The sequence below is a fragment of the Elaeis guineensis genome, chromosome 12, assembly GCF_000442705.2.
Source record: "Elaeis guineensis isolate ETL-2024a chromosome 12, EG11, whole genome shotgun sequence".
In the NCBI taxonomy this organism is placed as follows: domain Eukaryota; kingdom Viridiplantae; phylum Streptophyta; class Magnoliopsida; order Arecales; family Arecaceae; genus Elaeis; species Elaeis guineensis.
The window spans coordinates 32,018,351-32,037,688 of NC_026004.2; positions in this window are offsets into that span (position 1 = coordinate 32,018,351).

The window sequence follows — 19,338 nt, forward strand, 5'->3', positions numbered from 1 at the left end:
AATAAATAGAACACATGTCTTTATTGAAATAAAAATTATAATTATCCTGTGCCAGCACAGAAATAGAAATCAAATTTTTATTGGCTACAGATATATAGAAACAGTCTTTCAAAAGTAAACTAAATCTTAATGGTAGTCGCAGAGGGTAGGTCCCGATGGCCACAGCAACAATCCTTGCTCTATTGTCGACCCAGAGAGTGATCTCGCCTTCCCTCAGCCTCCTAACTTCTTCAAGATCCTGTATTGAAGTGCACAAATGAGCACTTGAATCAGAATCAAGAACTAAACTAGAAGAAGAGGAAACTATTAGATTAGTTTTAATAATGAGCAACTGAAATATACCTTCAGAAAGCCCATCTTTCTTCTTACTCTTGACAGTCGTCAGGTAGGCCGGACAGTTCCTTCTCCAGTGTCCTTCGACATTGCAATAAAAATATTTTTTTTATTGTCGATCTTCTTCGACATCTGTTTCTTGAGCTTGGCCTCGTTCTTTTGCTTCTTTACGGGCTTGTTCTTCTTCTTGAAAGAAGACTTCCTTTTGGAAGAAGCCTGCTCTACAGCCAGAATTGTGCCCCTTGAATTTTTCAAGGTGCCCTCTGCAGTCAACAGTATATTCAATAATTCTGACAAAGTAGCATCAATCTTATTCATATGATAGTTCATGATGACCTACCTATATGAATCAGAAAGAGACTGGAAGATCAGATCCACCTGTAATTTCTTGTCCATATTCATCTCGAGCTTCTGAAGCTTCTCTATATCCTTGATCATTATCAAACAATGATCATTGACCGCCTGCCCATCACGTATCTTCAGTCTGAAAAGTCTTCGAGAGATCTCAAAGCGAGCTGTGCAACTCTGTTTACCATACAACTCTTGCAGGTGAACCAGCATCTCTTTGGCAGTCCTCATATCTTCATGCTACTACTGAAGATCATTGGACATGGATGCTAAGATATAGCACTTTGACTTGTTATCTTTATCTATCCACTTCTCAAGTGCAGCTCGTGGATCAGTGGATGGGCGAGCAAGTAATGCAGGCACTTTCTGATCGAGAATATGGGTGAGTTTTTCAAAATTAAGAATAATTTTCAAATTTTGAAAACAGTCTTTGTAATTAGTGTCGGTCAACCTATTTGCATCAAGAACTCAGACTAAGGGGTTTGAACTCAACATGGTTATCTACAGAGAGAACAGTTTCTAGTTAGATTTTATACTTATAAAATTATTTATTCTAGAAACTTTAAAAATAAACAAAAGCTCCCACTATTTTTTCGAATCTCCCACACTTTTCAGATGAAAAAATGAAAATCTATACGCGATCAGTTTCGAGTGGGTATTGCAGTCTTATTAATCTATACACACATCACCTAATAGTTATTGATGAGTATAGACCGACGAGTGGACAACACTTTGTCCATTGCTTCACTAAGCAAGATGCAGTGGGCTTGGTCTCTAAGTCCAATGGCCTCACCTAACAGTTATTGGCACATTCTTTAGTTAAGTCAGACCCATCGTTCACTAGCGAACGCAAAGCCATCATTGAGACCCTCACCTAACAGTTATTGGGTACAACCCCATCTTTATCCCGGGACAATAAATGTCAATAGAGTGGTTGTACCATCTCGATGCAATCGAACCACTATAATCAACCAAGAATGATCAAACTCAGGAAGGTATCCACATCTCTACAATAATGAAAGACCTCTAGACTTAATATTTAATGAGGAGATTTGGGTTTAAGTCTCTTTTAAATCAGTAGATCTGATATCCGACTGATTAAATCAGGTTAGTACATCAATATGTCTAACCATCCTAGTTGGCATGGGTGAACTCGAGTCAACAAGTAACCTAACACGAAATTAAATCTCTCAAGATGGCCAGGTAAGTTAAGATGCATGGGGGTCCCCTCGTTGCTTTCCTTAGACATCAATCAAAATTGACCAGATCAGACAACAGAACCAATTAAATAACCACCACTAAATATTTGCCTTAGATACCAAATTTAGGCCCGAACCACTGAGCCAAATTTGGTCTTAAGTCAATCAACTTACATCAAAATATAAATCAATGCGATCAACTATAACTAAAGTCAATTTTAAGCCACTTTGATCTAATCTTAATCATTCATCGATTAGGTTCAATCAACTGCTCAAAATCGAAGATGGATTCTAGCCTGATCTAATCAATTAAATCATAATTGTAGTTTGTTCACTTAGACCTAATTTATTCAATCCATACCCACATAGAACAACATAATTTTAGATCTAAAAATAATTTTTAGATTATGTTTCATTACATGCAATTAATGGCTTATGATGTTGAAACTGTTTCAGATCTAAACCTAGTTTTATATATCGAATATATGTAGTTTCAGATCTAAATCAAATATGCATCACATATACATTAATTTTAGATATAAAACTAAATTTATATATATCAAATATGTATAAAATCAGATCTAAAATAATGATCAAAATATTTTAATAATATTTTTTCTAAAATTAATTCACATCAAACTAGGATAACCTTTACAATATATGGGGTAAATCCTATATTAAGACAACTTTATATCAGTTTGATGTGAACTTTTAATCATTCTAATTTTACATCTAAACATAAATTAAACATATCACATATGTTAATTTTTAGATCTAAAAAATTTGATTTAATTATTTTAAAAATAGTTTTTAAAATCGATCAATCTTGTGCTGGGATAATTTTTGCAGTATAGGGGGTAAACCCTATACCAGGACAACCTTATATCAGCACAAAATTGATTTTAAATCATTAAAACTTTTAGATCTAATCTAAAACCCAGATCATATGTGTTTTCAAAATCTGTGGCTCTGATACTACTATTAGAAAATCAGATAGACAGCATGTGTAGATTTCAAAACTTTGAAAACAGGCAGTAAAAAATAAATCAGGTTAAACCCTTTAACTCCACATGTAAGATACCAGATCTAAACATATCCAAGCCCAAAAAAAATACATATTATCAATCTAAAATTTAAAAAAAATTTTTATGAGATCAGATCTCATTACCTTTATGTGGATAGAAATTTATCACTTTTGATGATTTCAGATTCATAGAAGGTTGAGCCGCACACATGTTCGGCCTCTACAGATATCCATCGGGATCGATCTAGAACTTTTCTTCTCGTATGAGATTCTTCTTCTCAAGAAGAATCTTGATCTTGAAGACTTTGATCAACTCCTTCGATCTGCAGTCTTTTTCTTTTTCTCCTCGATCCTTGATCTCTAAGTCACCAATACTTCTGCTTGATGTGTGGAAGAGAGAGCCCCCAACTCTTAGACGTAGAAAAGAAGAAAATGATGAGAAAAGGCATGGAGATGGAGAGAGGAAGAGTTTTGTTGATCAAAAATTTATTCTATGAAACCCTAGAGACCACCCTTTATATATAGACATTGTCCTGATACATATTAGGAATCCAATTATCTTAAAAAGATAGATTCTTATCTCATAAGAATCATCTACCTTTTTAATCTGATTTATGCAAAATAAAATTAGATATAAATAATAATTAATCAGCCTCTTTAAGCATGTATAAGAGGCATCATAAGAATATATGTCAGGTAGTTGGGGTGCTAACTCTTGGCATCCCACAAAGGGATCTCTAGCCAAAAAGAGATGGGGCGTGGACTCCACTCTCTCTCCCACATCAAGACATATAAGAAGGGGTGGGCCCCTCAAGGTTTGGTGCCCCACAAAGGGATCTCTAGCCAAAAAGAGATGGGGTGTGGACCCCACTCTCACTCCCACGCCAAGACACATAAGAAGGGGTGGGCCCCTCAAGGATATGACATCCAATAATTTTCAAAAAGAAAAAGGTGTGCCACCCATTCTTTCATCTATTCCATATGCATACTTAGAGATAATTAGGAGATAAAGAAGAAATAATGTTAGAATAATTATGCCAACTAATTGGCTTAATCAAATTCTCTTGGGCTCACAATTAAGAGTCCAATTAAACCAAAATGAATTTAAGTTAGGTTCAAGGCTATGAACTTGATCAAATCAAAGTTTCGAGAAGAATTAGATTTAACCATGTGCTAGCATGGTTCTCATAAATCTAATAGGATTTCAATAAACCTTAACCCAATTGAAACTTTATAAGCTCAATTGATAAATTTGAGATTAAATTCCTTAATATGTGACCCCATAGGTTTCATTCTATCTGGTAGTGAGATATATTATGATCTCTATCACAATATCATCGAAACTCTTTTCGATGGATTGAAATATTTTTAATTCTATCCTTCAAGGATTATCGATCATCAAGATGACATCTGATGAGTCTCACAATCTACCAATGACACCTAGCAGTATATAGTGACAATCCAGTAGAATAAAATACGAACTTCTAGGTGCAGTTATCGTATGATTCAATCCTTCTATCATGAGTCCCGACTTGACGGAGGTCATAGAGAGCTCGTCAGACCCCATCATCAGGCATATGCTAGATTGGCTCAACTTGAGTTCATTTGTGAATCCCATGGAAACTCTTTTTCAGTATTCACACTTGCTTTGATCAAAGACTTTCTAAACTCAGTCTCACAAATCGTATAGGATTTCTTCTTTTCTATCAAGATCGATAGATCTCATCTAGGTACATCCTACTCCAAATAGTAAATCCGAACCTACTAAAGCCAACATACACAATAAGGACCCTAATGGCTAAGGATCAAGAAAATGTGCAGTCAAACCTAGTAGCCTCGCTGCGAATAGCCAATGACACCGCAGGTCAAAGGACCACTCATACCATTGCAGCATCGAGAAGACCATTGACGAGTGAGTAGACATCCACATGGTTCTCGTGTTGGTCACGCTCAGTGCAAGTTGTTCTCTAATAATTAGTTGTACCTTCACTCTAGTGTCTCTATACCATAGATCTGAGACTCATCTGTCCACAAAGGAGGTGAATCATGCATCGATCTCAAATGGATTGATCACTATCCTCCGTGATGATCCATTGATCGAGAGTATTTAGAAATTAACCACTAATTAATGTATATCTCAAATTCTTAACTCTTTAAGAATATATAAGAAATCAGCTTTGTTAATTTTTAAGATAAATCATGGACACATGAACATAATTGAAAAGAAAAAAGTTCTTTATTGATAATAATAAAAAAATTATAAGTATAAGTATAGGCTCAAGAATTATATAATGTGTCAGCCAACAATTGACTACTAGGACATAAATCCAACACTGACTTCATAGCATCTAACCATTTCTCAAAATTGATGTCAGACATCACCTTGTCAAAGGTATTAGGATCATCAGTATGACCCCTATTTTTCATAAAAAATATTTTCTTTACTTTCTCCGTAAGCATATCCATATATCTTTCAAAAGGTTGGGAGATCTTACTAGATCTATGAGGTGAAAATGGAACATCAACTACTGGCTCATAGACTATGGGTTCCTGAGGCACTCCAACAAAAGAGGTTATTAGTGATGAAAAATTTTCATCGCTAATAAGCCAAATTCATCGTTAATAATAATTAGCGATAAAAATTTTATCGTTAAAATTTTATCGCAAAAAATATCATCATTGATAATATTTTATGATAAAATTTTTTCATCATAAATAATGATAATTTATGATAAAATATTTTTATCATAAAAAATAAAAAATAAAAAAATTTATTCATAAAAAAATTAATTTATGATGAAAATAACCATCGCTAATACAATTAATAGCGATAAAAATATATTCGTCGCTGTTACTAACTTTTAGCAATAAAAATTTCCATCATAAAAATTTTATTTAATAAAAAATAATAATTAAGAAACTTTAGCAACTAATATTTACATCATAAATAAGTATTTTTTCGACTGAACTTTTTGTCGCTAATAATTAGTTACGATGAAAAATTTTTCATCATTGTTAATTATATTTTTTTAAAAAAATTAAATTATTTTTATAAATTTTTTATGTTGAATATTTCATCGATAATAATTTTATCACTAATTATTTTTTTTAAATTTAGAATATATTTTTTTAAGTTATATGTATAATATTTTTTATAAATTAAAAAATTTGAATAAAAAATTTACATAATAAAATGATAAATAAATTTTATTATTTTATTATATCAAATTAAAATTATAAGAGTTTAAAAAAAAATACATCAAAAAGCCATCACATATCGGCACGTGGAGAATGAGGTGGGGATAGGGAATGCTCGACGGAGCTCGGACCGATGATGGAGCTCGAACCGACCTACTGCTGCCTCAGTATCTGGATTGTCTGCTCCATCTGCACCATTCACTCTATCATGTCAATTTGAAATTACTGATACTGGTTGATGGTGCAATCATCTCCTGAGCTCGCTGCTCAACCTACTGTCGATCCTCGGTAGCCTGCCTCTGCACCTCCATCAACCGAGCCTAGCACGTAGAATGGATCTCAGCCCTAGGTGATCGTGAAGATGAAGAAGCAGTGATCCCATATCCTAGACCCCTAACATAACAGGATCTCGTACCGAGCATCCTATCACAGATCTCATCATCTGTGGGGTGGTCGAGCTCTCAGGGATAGACTGGGATCTCATGTCGGTCATACGATACTGAAAATAAAAATTAAAGTTATTTTAATTTTTTAAGAAAGATCAAATTATAAATAAAAGATTAATTAAAAAAACTTACAAAAAGCTCCTGGCTCTCCATCGTCCACTCTTTCAACCATCGCTGGTGGGTCCGTTGGTAGATATTGATCCTACCTAGAAGCTCGTCACTCTCAGCATCTCTTAGTAATTTAAAAATTAATTTAAAAAAAATTAAATAATTAAAAAAATATATCATAATTAGAAATTTAAAAAATACATACCATGTGCTCCATGTGATGAGCAAATGATCTCGAACCCTCATAATGCGGCATGGTCTGTCTCATCCGGTTCGCTGCATTTTGGGCACAGCATCTTTATAAAATTAGTAGTAAAATTAGTAGATAATAAATATAATTTAAAAATAAATGATTAAGTCATTAAAATTAAAAAAAAAAGTTTAGATGTGTAACCTGATATGTCGGATCCTCGTAATGCCAGCATATAGTAGTCCAGTCGTTGATGGTGATACTGTCATAGGGCTGCAGTCGTGCTGCCTCCTGCCCATCATTCTGCACCATCCGGTACCAATGCTGATGCATGCGACCGTGATAATTCTTGAAGCACAAGGATAGATGGGTATCAATCGCTCGCACCACACGATCATCCTCGAAATCGATGATGTCAAATACACCTTGCTAATAACAAACATTAGAAGAATACTATGCAAATTAAATATTCATAATATAATTTATTTTACCTATAAGTGGGTATAAAAAATATATCTCTGAGCTGGAACAACATGACACCAATCGAAGAGCGTCATCGGGGCATAGCTGTGGCATATGATGCCCAGCTCGGTCTGCCATGGCTCACACCATCCCCTAATGGGTCTAGTGTAGCCGGTCAGTATCTCTATCCGGAGATGCTGTCTGGGTGCTCACGTCTCCAATACTCTAAAGCGAGGTTCTTCAATGGACCTCACCCTCGCCTGAGCACCGATGTAGACTGACTTGAAACAACAATAAATAAATATTAGTATGATCCAAATAAAAGAATCAAATTTGATTATATATAAAGTGTAATGATTAATACCACTGGGACCAGCCTCACTAGAACCTGCCTCACTGGGACCCAACTCAGTCATAGTCGGCTCACTGGGACCGGTCAGTGTAGGACCCTCTGACATTGGAGCCGGTGAGACCATGGAGATCGATGAAGGCACCTCAACCTCCAAGCTGTCTACAGGTAATTGTAAACCCGACCGTCGTCATCTATCTCCTAGTGCCATATCTGCAAGAATTGAGATGTAAATAAATATAATATTATATAATAATAATAATAATAATCAAATAACATTCTAATGAATACAATTATATCGCATACCATTATTGCAATACAAAATTGAACAAAGAATAAAGATTTACTCATCAATATTCGTATCTTTCTCGATGTGTAGATCTTCATCCAAATCACAGTAATCAATATATGTATCGTCTTCTATCTCATCATCATTTATGAACTGATCGTCACCCTCTGACTCATCCAGATTAGATACAAAATCAGCTTCAACTTCGTTGGATGGGAGATCAGTCCTATTCAAAGGTGCCGTTATAAGTTCTTCATCAACTAAAAACTCGGCTGATGTTTGTTCTTCTTACTGAAAAGCTTTTTCTTCATGTAAATCCAAAATTTTATCCATCTCTAATCGAGTTGGTATGTTATATACGTCTCTAAGTGTTATTTTTTGTATGACATACCTCAATACTTTAGGTCTTTCAAATATATTACTTGTTTCGCTTGAGTTGCTAATATGTACGGCTCATTTTGGTACCATGTTTGTGCAAGATTTACACTGATAAATTATGAATCGATATGAATCCCAATCTTTTTATTACTAATATCTCACCATTCACACTGAAACAAAAATATAGAATTACTGGACCCATACTTCAGTTCTATGATATCTACCAGTACACCATAATAATCAATCTCTTCTTCTCCTTCATATCCTGTTGTAGCAATTCCATTATTCTGGATCTGTCGTTGCATCTCAACTTTTCTTGTGTGAAATCTCATTCCTCCAATGAAACAAAATGTGTAGTGATTAGCCCTTCGATCGAGACCACATGCTAAATCGTGCAACTTATTAGTTGCACCCACTTCTTTATTGAAATATTTATGCTCCATCTGCATTATAAGATAAAAAATTATATTGATTAAAATAATATAATTTATAAGTAAATAAATAATGTATCACTAATGCAACTTACAAGATCATCAAATTATTTTGTAAATTTTCTCCTATGTCGATCATCGATATCTGTATTATTTTCTCTACATAGTATACTCTTGTGCTCACTGCAAGAAGTTATAATTTTTAATTTTACACTGACATGAAAATTTTTTTTGATCATTAAACAGTATCGTAAGATGATACTTACTCAATAAAATCTTCAATTTCTTCACAATTATTAAGAACGTAAAAATATGCTTTGGATAGCTCATTCACATCCATAAATTTAAATTTTTTTGCACCAATAGGTCGAACCATTTGTTTAAATATAGACAACGTTGGCTCATTATCACCTCATTCATGGTTTGCATTATGATCTGCATGATTGAATCTTATTTCGATATTATCAAGATACATCGAGCAGAATATGACAGACTCAATAGCTATGTATGCTTCTGCTATAGACCCTTCAGGTCTTGCTTTATTACGTACATATTTTTTTAAGATACACAAAAATTTACAAACAAAAATAAATTTAAATTTTATAAATGTATTTACATCTTATAATTGATATGATAAAATACATATAATTTTTTTACCTTTCAATAGGATACATCCATCGATAATGTACCGATCCAATCAAAAAAGCTTCTTTTGGAAGATGGACAGTCAGATGCACCATAACATCAAAAAATGATGGTAAAATTTTTTTTTCTAACTTACAAAGAATGAGTACGATATCCTTCTCTGATCTTTCAAGTAAGTTAATCTTCAATTTTCGACAACATAGTTCTCGAAAGAACACTCCCAGCTCAATCAATGCAGTTTGAACATCACCACTCAAATAGCCACGCATGACCACAGAAAGCAAACGTTGCATTATCACATGGGAGTCATGACTTTTCATGCCAGAGATATTACTGTCATTGTTCCCAATACACTGCGATATATTTAAAACGTATGCATCAGTAAACTTTACGATTTTAAACCATCCACAGAAATTCTTCTTTTCCTCTCTAAATAGCGAATAACATGCGGGTGGTATAAAAAATCTCTCACCTCAACGAACTAAATGCAACTTTGATCGGATTCCTATTTTTTGCAGATCAAAATGAGCTTTTGTACCACTTTTTTTTTCTAAAATATTCAATACAGTACCGATGATATTATTACAAATATTCATTTTAATATGTATTACATTTAGATTATGATGAAGTAGTAGCTGCTTCCAATATGGTAGTTTGAAAAAAATACTTCGCTTTGTCCAATTCAGCTTAGCTTCAGTACGCTTTCGCTTGTGAGTATCCAATGTTTTTTCAAATCGAACATTTTCAATGACTTCAAGTTGTTCTAAAATTTTTGGTCCACTTAACTCCTTGAGTGGTGGACGTCGATTGGACTTACCATCAAAGAATTGATTATAACAAGTCCTCCAAGAATGATTAACAGGAAGAAACCGTCGATGATCCATGAAATATTTTTTCCGTCCATGCTTTAAATGTAAGGAGGATGCATCCCTATTGCATATTGGACATGCCAGATATCCTTTGATGCTCCATCCAGATAAATTTTCATATGTCAAAAAATTATTTATAGTCCATATAATCAAAGCATGAAACTTAAAATTACTTCGACTCACAGAATCATATGTCTGAACCCCATTTTCTCATAATTCCTTTAGATCATCAATCAAAGGTCGTAGATATACATCAATTTCATTACCTGGTACTTTCAGACCCGAAATCAACAGTGACATAAAAATAAATGGTTCTTTCATGTACTTTCAAGGTGACACATTGTATACAACTAGCATCACAGGCCACATGCTATAAGAGGTACTCATATTGCCAAAGGGATTAAATTTATCTGTCGCTAGACCAAGCCTGATATTGCACGGGTCACTCGCAAAGTGTTGATGCTTTGCATCGAAGTCTTTCCATACTAAAGAGTCGGCCGAGTGGCTAAGTATATTCTCCTTCGAAATCCACTGCTCATAATGCCATCTCATTTCTTTAGCTATCTTTGTGGACATATACAACCTTTGAAGTCTTAGAATCAATAAAAAACATCTCAAAATCTTTTGAGGTATCTTCTTTTCTTTTCTATTATTAATTTTGTATCTAGACTCACCGTAATTTGGACATGCAATTGCTTGTTCGTTATCCTTATAAAATAATATGCAGTCATTTTTACAGGCATGTATAGGAGTATAGCTAAGTCCAATCTCCTGCATGTATATTTTTGCTTCAGAATATAATTTTGGCAGTCTCTCTCCCTCAGACAGAGTTACTTTAATCAATATTAAAATTTAATCAAATAACTTTTGACTCCATCGGTTCATGATTTTGATATGAAGTAATTTTATCAAAAACTCTAATTTTGAAAATTTTGTATAGTTTGGATAAAGTGACTCTCGTGCATCCCTTACAAGCTTTGCAAACTGTTCAGAGATCCCTTCTAGCTCAAGCTGGATATTATGTTCATGATCAGAATTGCTCTCAGATGCAGCAGTATTCATCTGTACATTCAAGCAAGCATCTTGATATAAATCATGTAACAATTCTCCTATACTCGTATGATCGACAGGTCCATCAACATCACTATCATCTTCAGTATCGTCATCGTCGCGCACCACCTCATACGGATCATCCTCCCCATGCCATGTCCAATAAGTTTACTTCTTATCCATACCATATTGTAGCAAATGCTCCTTAACAAGTGTAATGTGACGATATACCATATTGATACATCTCTTACATGGATACTTTATTCGACTAGCACTGTCAGCCTTATGCCTTGCAAAATCAATAAAATCTCGAACTCCTTTTCGGTATTCAGGCAAAAAAAATTTTCTAGCATTCATCCAATTTTTGTTGATATTCATCTAACAATAAACACAAAATCATTAATAATCAAAAAAAATCCTGTGGTATTCAGGATCTCGATCTGAATTTTGGACTGAATCGCATTTTGAATTCCAGCCAAAATCTCAATCTGGATCCAGATCCAAATCACTTCATACAAAATAACGCATATTAAAAAAGACATGCAGACTGAATATTAACAGAGAAAATATGTGGCCTTATCCCTTTATGAAGTAAAAATGCATGATCCTATCCTTTTCAAATCATTACTAATAGGTGTGGCCTTATCCCTTTCAGAAAAATAATAATCTCATTATTGTTATTAGTAGATATTTCATCTCATTTTCATGAAAATTTTGACAGCATCTCTCCATGGTTCTCCAAGTATATGATGTGGATATGGTGCTCACGTATCCTATCCACCATATACCTAGAGAAAAATAGACAGATAACTACTGAATATCATATAATAAAATAAAATATCAATTATTAACAATAATAATATTATTATTTTTTCAAAAAGTTTGAATACGAGACATTCAAGTTTCGATCTCGATGAAGATCAAAATTTGAATGGGAATTTACGGCTCAATATAATTTAAGTACCATCTTTGAACGTGCATTCGAAGGTGGATTTCTAATTTATCAAAAAAGAAAACTTTGTATTAAAATTTTTTCATTAAAAATTTCAATAAAATTTTCTTTAAAATAGAAATATTTTTTTATTTATAATTTCAGCAGCATACAAAACAGCACATAAAATAATTTAATTATAACAAGTAATAGCAATGTGCATTGTGTTAGTGAAAAAATAATTAATCAAATAATTAAATAATTTTAGCAGTAACACTAAAAAATAATATGCAATAATTATAATAATTTCAATCCGACCCGACCAGGCCCAACTCGGAACCGCCCCGACTCGACCAATCCCGATCCCACCCGACCTACCGGACCGCCCTGTCCCCATCCTAGACCCATCCCCGAAGGCTCCAACCCAACCCAGAACCTACCCGATCCGAACCCGACCCAGGCCCAACCCGACCCGGACAAGACCCGACCCGGCCCAACCCAGTCACGGATCCGATCCGCCCCAACCCGACCAACCTGGCCCAGCCCAGCACGACCTGAAAATGACCAGGCCCGGCTCGGCCCTATCACGGACCCAGCCCCGACCTAATCACGGACTCGGTCAGGCCCATACCCAACTCGATCTGAACTTGACCCGACCCGGCCCACCCCGCCCCGACCCAGCCCTAACTCGACCAGGGTTGGACCCGACCTGACCCAGCCCAGTCATGGACTCGACCCGACCCAGCTCCCCCGACCCTGACCCGGACTGGACCCGAACAGGCCCAGTCATGGACCTGACCCGCCCCAACTCGATTCGACTCGGCCTGACCTGCACCAACCTGGCCAGGCCCAGCATGACCTGAAAACGACCAGGCCCGGCTCGGCCCGGCCCCATCATGGACCCGACCCAGTCACGGACCCGGCCACGGCCACAGCCCGGCCCTGCAGAACCCATCTTTTGTCTGTCGGTGCTGGACCGCCGTCCCTGTCCCTGACCATGGCCCGACCCTGCAGAACCTGTCTCTGGTCCGTCGATGTCGGACCGCCATCCTCGTCCCCAACCTCGGCCTATCGAACCAGCCCGCAGGCCCCACAACCTCAGATTGCCGGCCCCGCGGCCTCGGACCGCCATCCCCATCCTCGGCCCCGACCTACCAGACCCGGCCCGTAGGCCCCGCGGCCTCGACCAGTAGGCCCCACGACCTCGGACCGCAGGCCCCGCGGCCCTGGACCGTCGTCCCCGACCCCGACCAGTCAGCCCGATCACCGTCCCTATCCTTGGCCCCGGCCCGAACCCTCCCCAAAAAAAGGAATAAGCTCACCTCGACGGTGGCACTGGTGACGGCTTTGCGGACGGCGACAGCGACAGTGGAGCAAACGGTGACGGTGGCTGGACACAGGAAAAGATGCGAGATGTCGGGGGGGAGGGAATGTGAGAGAAAGAATGCCGAGTGAGGACGGAGGGGAAGAAAATGGGTTTCAGATGGGACATGATGGGATGCGGGGTATTAGCAATGAAAATTTTCATCGCTAATAATTTATTTTTATCGTAAATAATTTAAACAGAAAAAATATTTTATGACAAAAATAAGCTTTTTGTCGCTAATAACCTAACTAGCGACGAATAATTTTTCGTCACTAATATTTTTCATCAAAAAAAATTTGTTGGAAAAAAAAATTTTTCAAAAATTTTCATCGCTAATAATTCCTGTTCATTGCCAATAATTTAAACGAAAAAAAATTTTGTGATGAAAATAATACTTTTCATTGCTAATACCTAACTAGCGATGAATAATTTTTCATCGCTAATATTTCCCATAAAAAAATTTTGCTGGAAAATTTTTTTCCCAAATATATTATTTACAACAAAAATATATATTTTCATCGCTAATAGCCCCAAAATTTTATTGATGATGATTATTTTTGTCGCTAATTACGTTATTATCAACAAAAATTTTCTTCCATTACTAATAATTACTAAAAAAGATTTTCTCATTTCTAAGTTTTTAATAAGTAATTATATTATGCTCGCATGATAAAATTTGTTCAGATCAAACTGACAAGATAGACGGCAGGACCACATTGATTCACTGAAAGCGAGTTCAAGGATATTTGACTGCAAACTTTTTAACTTAAAGCTTTCTGCGAAAAATAATGATATTTGGGAGGTCAAAAAATAATGATATTTGGGAGGTCAAAAAATAGAACTAGGCCTCTTTAGCACCAGAGCCCAGATATGGGGTGCAAAATTTTCCCTTGATCTACTGCCATATTACAATTTTTATTTTTTTTTCTTTTGTTTATTAAGTAAAATTGATGGAAGACCAACCAAAATTGGACAAAAGCATGATTCAAATAAAGAGTGTCAATGGGTCAAATTGTGTTTGGTTTACATGCAGGTTGAAGTAGGTTCGACCCATACCCCACATATACTTTTCCTTCATCCATATCAACTCATCAACCTTTCTAAATTTTTATTCATTACTTATGTGTATAACTAAGAAATAAAATAAAATGAGGTTTTCAAAGATCACAAGCAATAAAATTAAGATTTATCTTTAAATATATCATTATAAATATAATAAACATAAAATTTAGTATATATGATAATTATGAACTAACTAATGATAAAACTAGATAAAATATACTCATATATTCTAAAATATCTTGGCCCACTCTATCCATAATTCTTGTAAACTTTTAATTTTAATATTTACTATTTTTTATAAGTTATTTATAATTTTTTATGATAAAAATTTTTATTATTCTTTTTTTAAATTACATCTGGTATTTTAAGTATGATTCCAATAATTTTTTAAAATTTTTAAATCATTAGCGATGAAATTTTTCGTCATTAAAAGTCATGTTTATGATGAAAAAATTATTTTCTATCACTAATAGTTTAGTTTTTGAAATTTAATTTTTTTTTATTTTTTAAGTATTGGTGACGATCAAAATACGTCGTAATAAGTAATGATTTTGTGACATTAATTCATTTTATGGTCATAAATAGTTAATTATTCATGATCAAAAATTTTCATCAAAAATTATCTTTTATTTTTAAATTTTTAAAACATATATTTTTGTGATAAAAATTACCTTTTTTATCATAAATAATAATTATTAGTAACAAAATTAGTTTCATCATAAATATTATGTAATTTTAAATTTTTACTTTTTCTAATTATTTATGACCAAATAATTAGGTCGTAAAAAGTATCTTATTGACGATGAAAACTTTTTCTTAGTTACAAATACCTTACTTTTGGAATTTTAAAATTTTTTTAAATTTTTCAGATATTAGCATTAGAAAATAAAATTCCATCATAAATTTTTTGATTATCTATGATGTCTATCTTTTTTTCACAAATAATCTTTATATTTTAAATTTTTAAATTATCTAACTTTTTAAAGTATTAATGATGAAAATATTTGTCGTTAATAAACTTTATTTGCAACACAAATTTTTTTCATCACAAATAATTAAATTATTTATGATTGCTATTTACATTACAAATAATCAAGAATATTCAATTTTTTATTTTTCTTCAAATATTGTGACAAAAATTTTTAGTCATAATTTATAGATATTTGGTGATGAAAATATTATTTTTATCACAAAAAATGTAACTATTACCAACGAAATGTATATCATCGTGAATAATTGGATATTTGTAATTTTAAAAAAAATATTTATGATGAAAATATTTATAAAAAATAATCAATTAATTACAATAAAATTATTTTCTTCATCGCTAATAGTTTTTTTTTATAATGGATTTCTTTTATCGTCGTACATATTTCTTTATTTCTGATGAAAAATTACTTTCATCGTTGATATGGTTATTTGTGATGAAAATATTTTTCGTCACAAATTAATTCATTGCTAAAAATCACTTTCCTTGTAGTGAGGATTTATAGCTCTGGGCTCTTTAGAGACTCTCTCTTTGAACTCCACTAACCTCCCACTACCACTATCCTGGATAAACTATTTTTCTAGGAATATGACGTTTCGACTTATAATCACATTGTGATCTTGTGAAAAGTAAAAGTAATATCCCATGGATTCTTTTGGATACCCTATAAAGCGAGCTATAATAGATTTATCCTCTAACTTGTCCGCCATCTGTCTCTTGACATAGACTGAACATCTTCAAGTCTTGAGATAATCCAGACTCGGCTTCTTACCGAACCATATCTCATACAGTGTGGTAGGAACATACTTTGATGGAATCCTATTCAATAAGTGAATGGCAGTTAACAAGGCATGTCTCCAAAGAAATAAGGGTAGTTCAGTGAAGCTCATCATGGATCGGACCATATCCAATAGGGTCCTGTTCCTCCTTTCGGATACCCCATTAAGCTGAGGCATTCTAGGAGGGATCCACTGAGAGACTATGCCGTTGTCTTTAAGATATCTCAAAAATTTTTGGCTAAAGTATTCACCTCCTCGATCAGATCGAAGAACCTTAACGGGTTTGCCTGTTTGTTTTTCTTCTTCATGCCTGAATTTCTTAAATCTTTCAAAGGTCTCAGACTTATGTTTCATCAAATACACATACCCATACCTAGACAAATCATTGATAAAGATAATGAAGTAGGTATAACCACCCCTGACCTACACATCAAATGGCCCACACACATCGGTGTGTACCAGGGCAAGTAGCTCTGTGGCCTTTTCCCCATGTCCTACAAAGGGCAACTTGGCCATCTTACCTTGAAGGCAGGATTCGCAAGCTGGATATGACTCTGGATTAAGAGGGCCAAGGATCCCATCCTTCTCCAGTCTATTTATCCTGTCCTCTTCAATATGGCTTAGTCTATGGTGCCACAAGTACTTCTGGTTAATTTCATCTCTAGATCTCTTCTGGCCTACGGCACTTACTATTTGCTTGTTTAGATTTATATTCGCATCAATATGCAGGTGATAAAGATTGTCAATTAAAAGATCTCGTGCAACCAATTTATTTTATAAATAAATGAAATAAAAGTCTTTATTAAAATAAATTTCAAAACCTTCCTGTGCGAGCACAGATACAAAAATTAAATTTTGACTAGCTACAGGAACATAATAACAGTCTTTTAAATCTAATGTAACACCAGACGGTAATCAAAAAGGATAAGTACCAACGATCTCTGCAGCAATCTTTGCTCCATTGTCGATCTGAAGGATCATGTCATCTTTCCTCAACCTCTTACTTTCTATCAGACCCTACATTATGGTATATATATGAGCACTCGAGCCAGAGTCCAATATCCAACTAGAAGTAGAAAACACCAAAAGGTTAGATTCGATTATGAGCATACCTTCAGAAGGTTTATCACTCTTTTTGATCTTTAGGCTCTCTAGATATTTAGGACAGTTTCTTCTCCAGTGGCCTTCAGCATGAGAGTGAAAATACTTTTTCTTTGCCTCGACCGTCTTTGGACCATCCTTCTTTGGCTTGCTCTCTTTCTTTTGCTTTTTCACGGATTTAACCTTCTTCCTTCCAGTAGACTTTCTCTTGGAAGAAGTCCACTCCACAGCGAGAACGGTATCTCTTAAACTCTTCAAGGTACCCTCCGTGATGACCAACATGTTGACAAGTTTGAGAATAGTACAGTCAAGTTTGTTCATATGAAAATTCATAATGAATTGACTGTATGAACTGGTCAGGGATTGAAGGATCAGATTCATATGCAATTCCTTTTGTATTTCTAGCCCGAGCTTTCCAAGCTCCTCAATGTTCTTGATCATTGTCATACAGTGCTCATGGACAGACTGCCCTTCGTGCATCTTCAGATTGAAAAGTTTTTTGGACACTTTGAAATGTATAGTATGGCTCTACTCACCATATAACTCTTGTAGGTGAGTGATCATGGCTTGGGCAGTGGGCATATGCTCATATTGGCTTTGCAACTCGTTTGACATAGACGCCAGCATATACACTTGACCCGACTGTCTTCATCCATCCACTTCTCAAAAATAGCTCTTTGCTCAACAGTAGGATGGTTTGGTAGCACTACGGGATCTTGATCGAGAATATGGCTTAATTTTTCTGAGATTAGGATAATCCTGAGATTTCTGAGCCAGTCTTTGTAATTGGTACCGATCAAATAATTGGTTTCAAAGATGCAGGCTAGAGGGTTTGAGGTTGACATTATGGTTTAACTACGAGAGTAGAGATTCAAGTTAGATTTTTGTACTCAATATTTATATTTACTTTTAGAGACTTTAAGATGTAAACAATGGCTTCTACTAATTTATAGGATCCCTCCACTCTTTGAGAAGAAAATAGAAACCCTAATGCGACAAAGGATTTCTAGTGGGTGCTGTGATCCCACCGATGACATGCACCTCACCTAACAGTTATTGGTAATATGCACACCGATGCGTAGGCAACTCTTTACCCAGCTGCTTCACTAAGCATATTGCAGCGACTTGGTCTCTAAGTCATGTGGGCTCATCTAACAGTTATTGGCCACACTTCTTAGTTAAGCCCGACCCACCATTCACAAGCAGGTGCAAGGCCATCATTGGATCCCTCACCTAACAGTTATTGAGCCCAACCCTATCCTTATCCTGGAGCAACTCTTTGCTAATAGAGTGGTTGCGTGTTCCTGATGCAACTGAATCACTGTAATCAGTCGAAAACAATCAATGTCGGTAGCACGTCCGCACATCTACAATGGTGGAAAACTTATGGATTTAATATTTATGGAGAAGTTTAGATTTAGGTTTCATCTAATCAATCATCATATGACTGATCTAACTGGCATGGGCTAAACCAGATTGCTAAGTAACCTATTCAAGACCCAATCTTCTAAATTGGCGAGATAAGTGGAGATCGGTAGGGGTCCCCCCAATGCCTTCCTAAGACACCAATAAATTGATCAGGTTAGCTAATAAAATTAATTAAATAATCACATCTCATTAAATTACCTTAAACATCAATTGGTCGATTGATCAGAATTAGTTAGCTCAAGCAAATCGGGTTCAAACCAATGGGCCAAATTAAGTCCTTAGGTTAATCGATTCTACATTTGAAATTCAAATGATTTGATCAACAATAATTGTATGATCATAAACTTAATTGATATGATCCTTA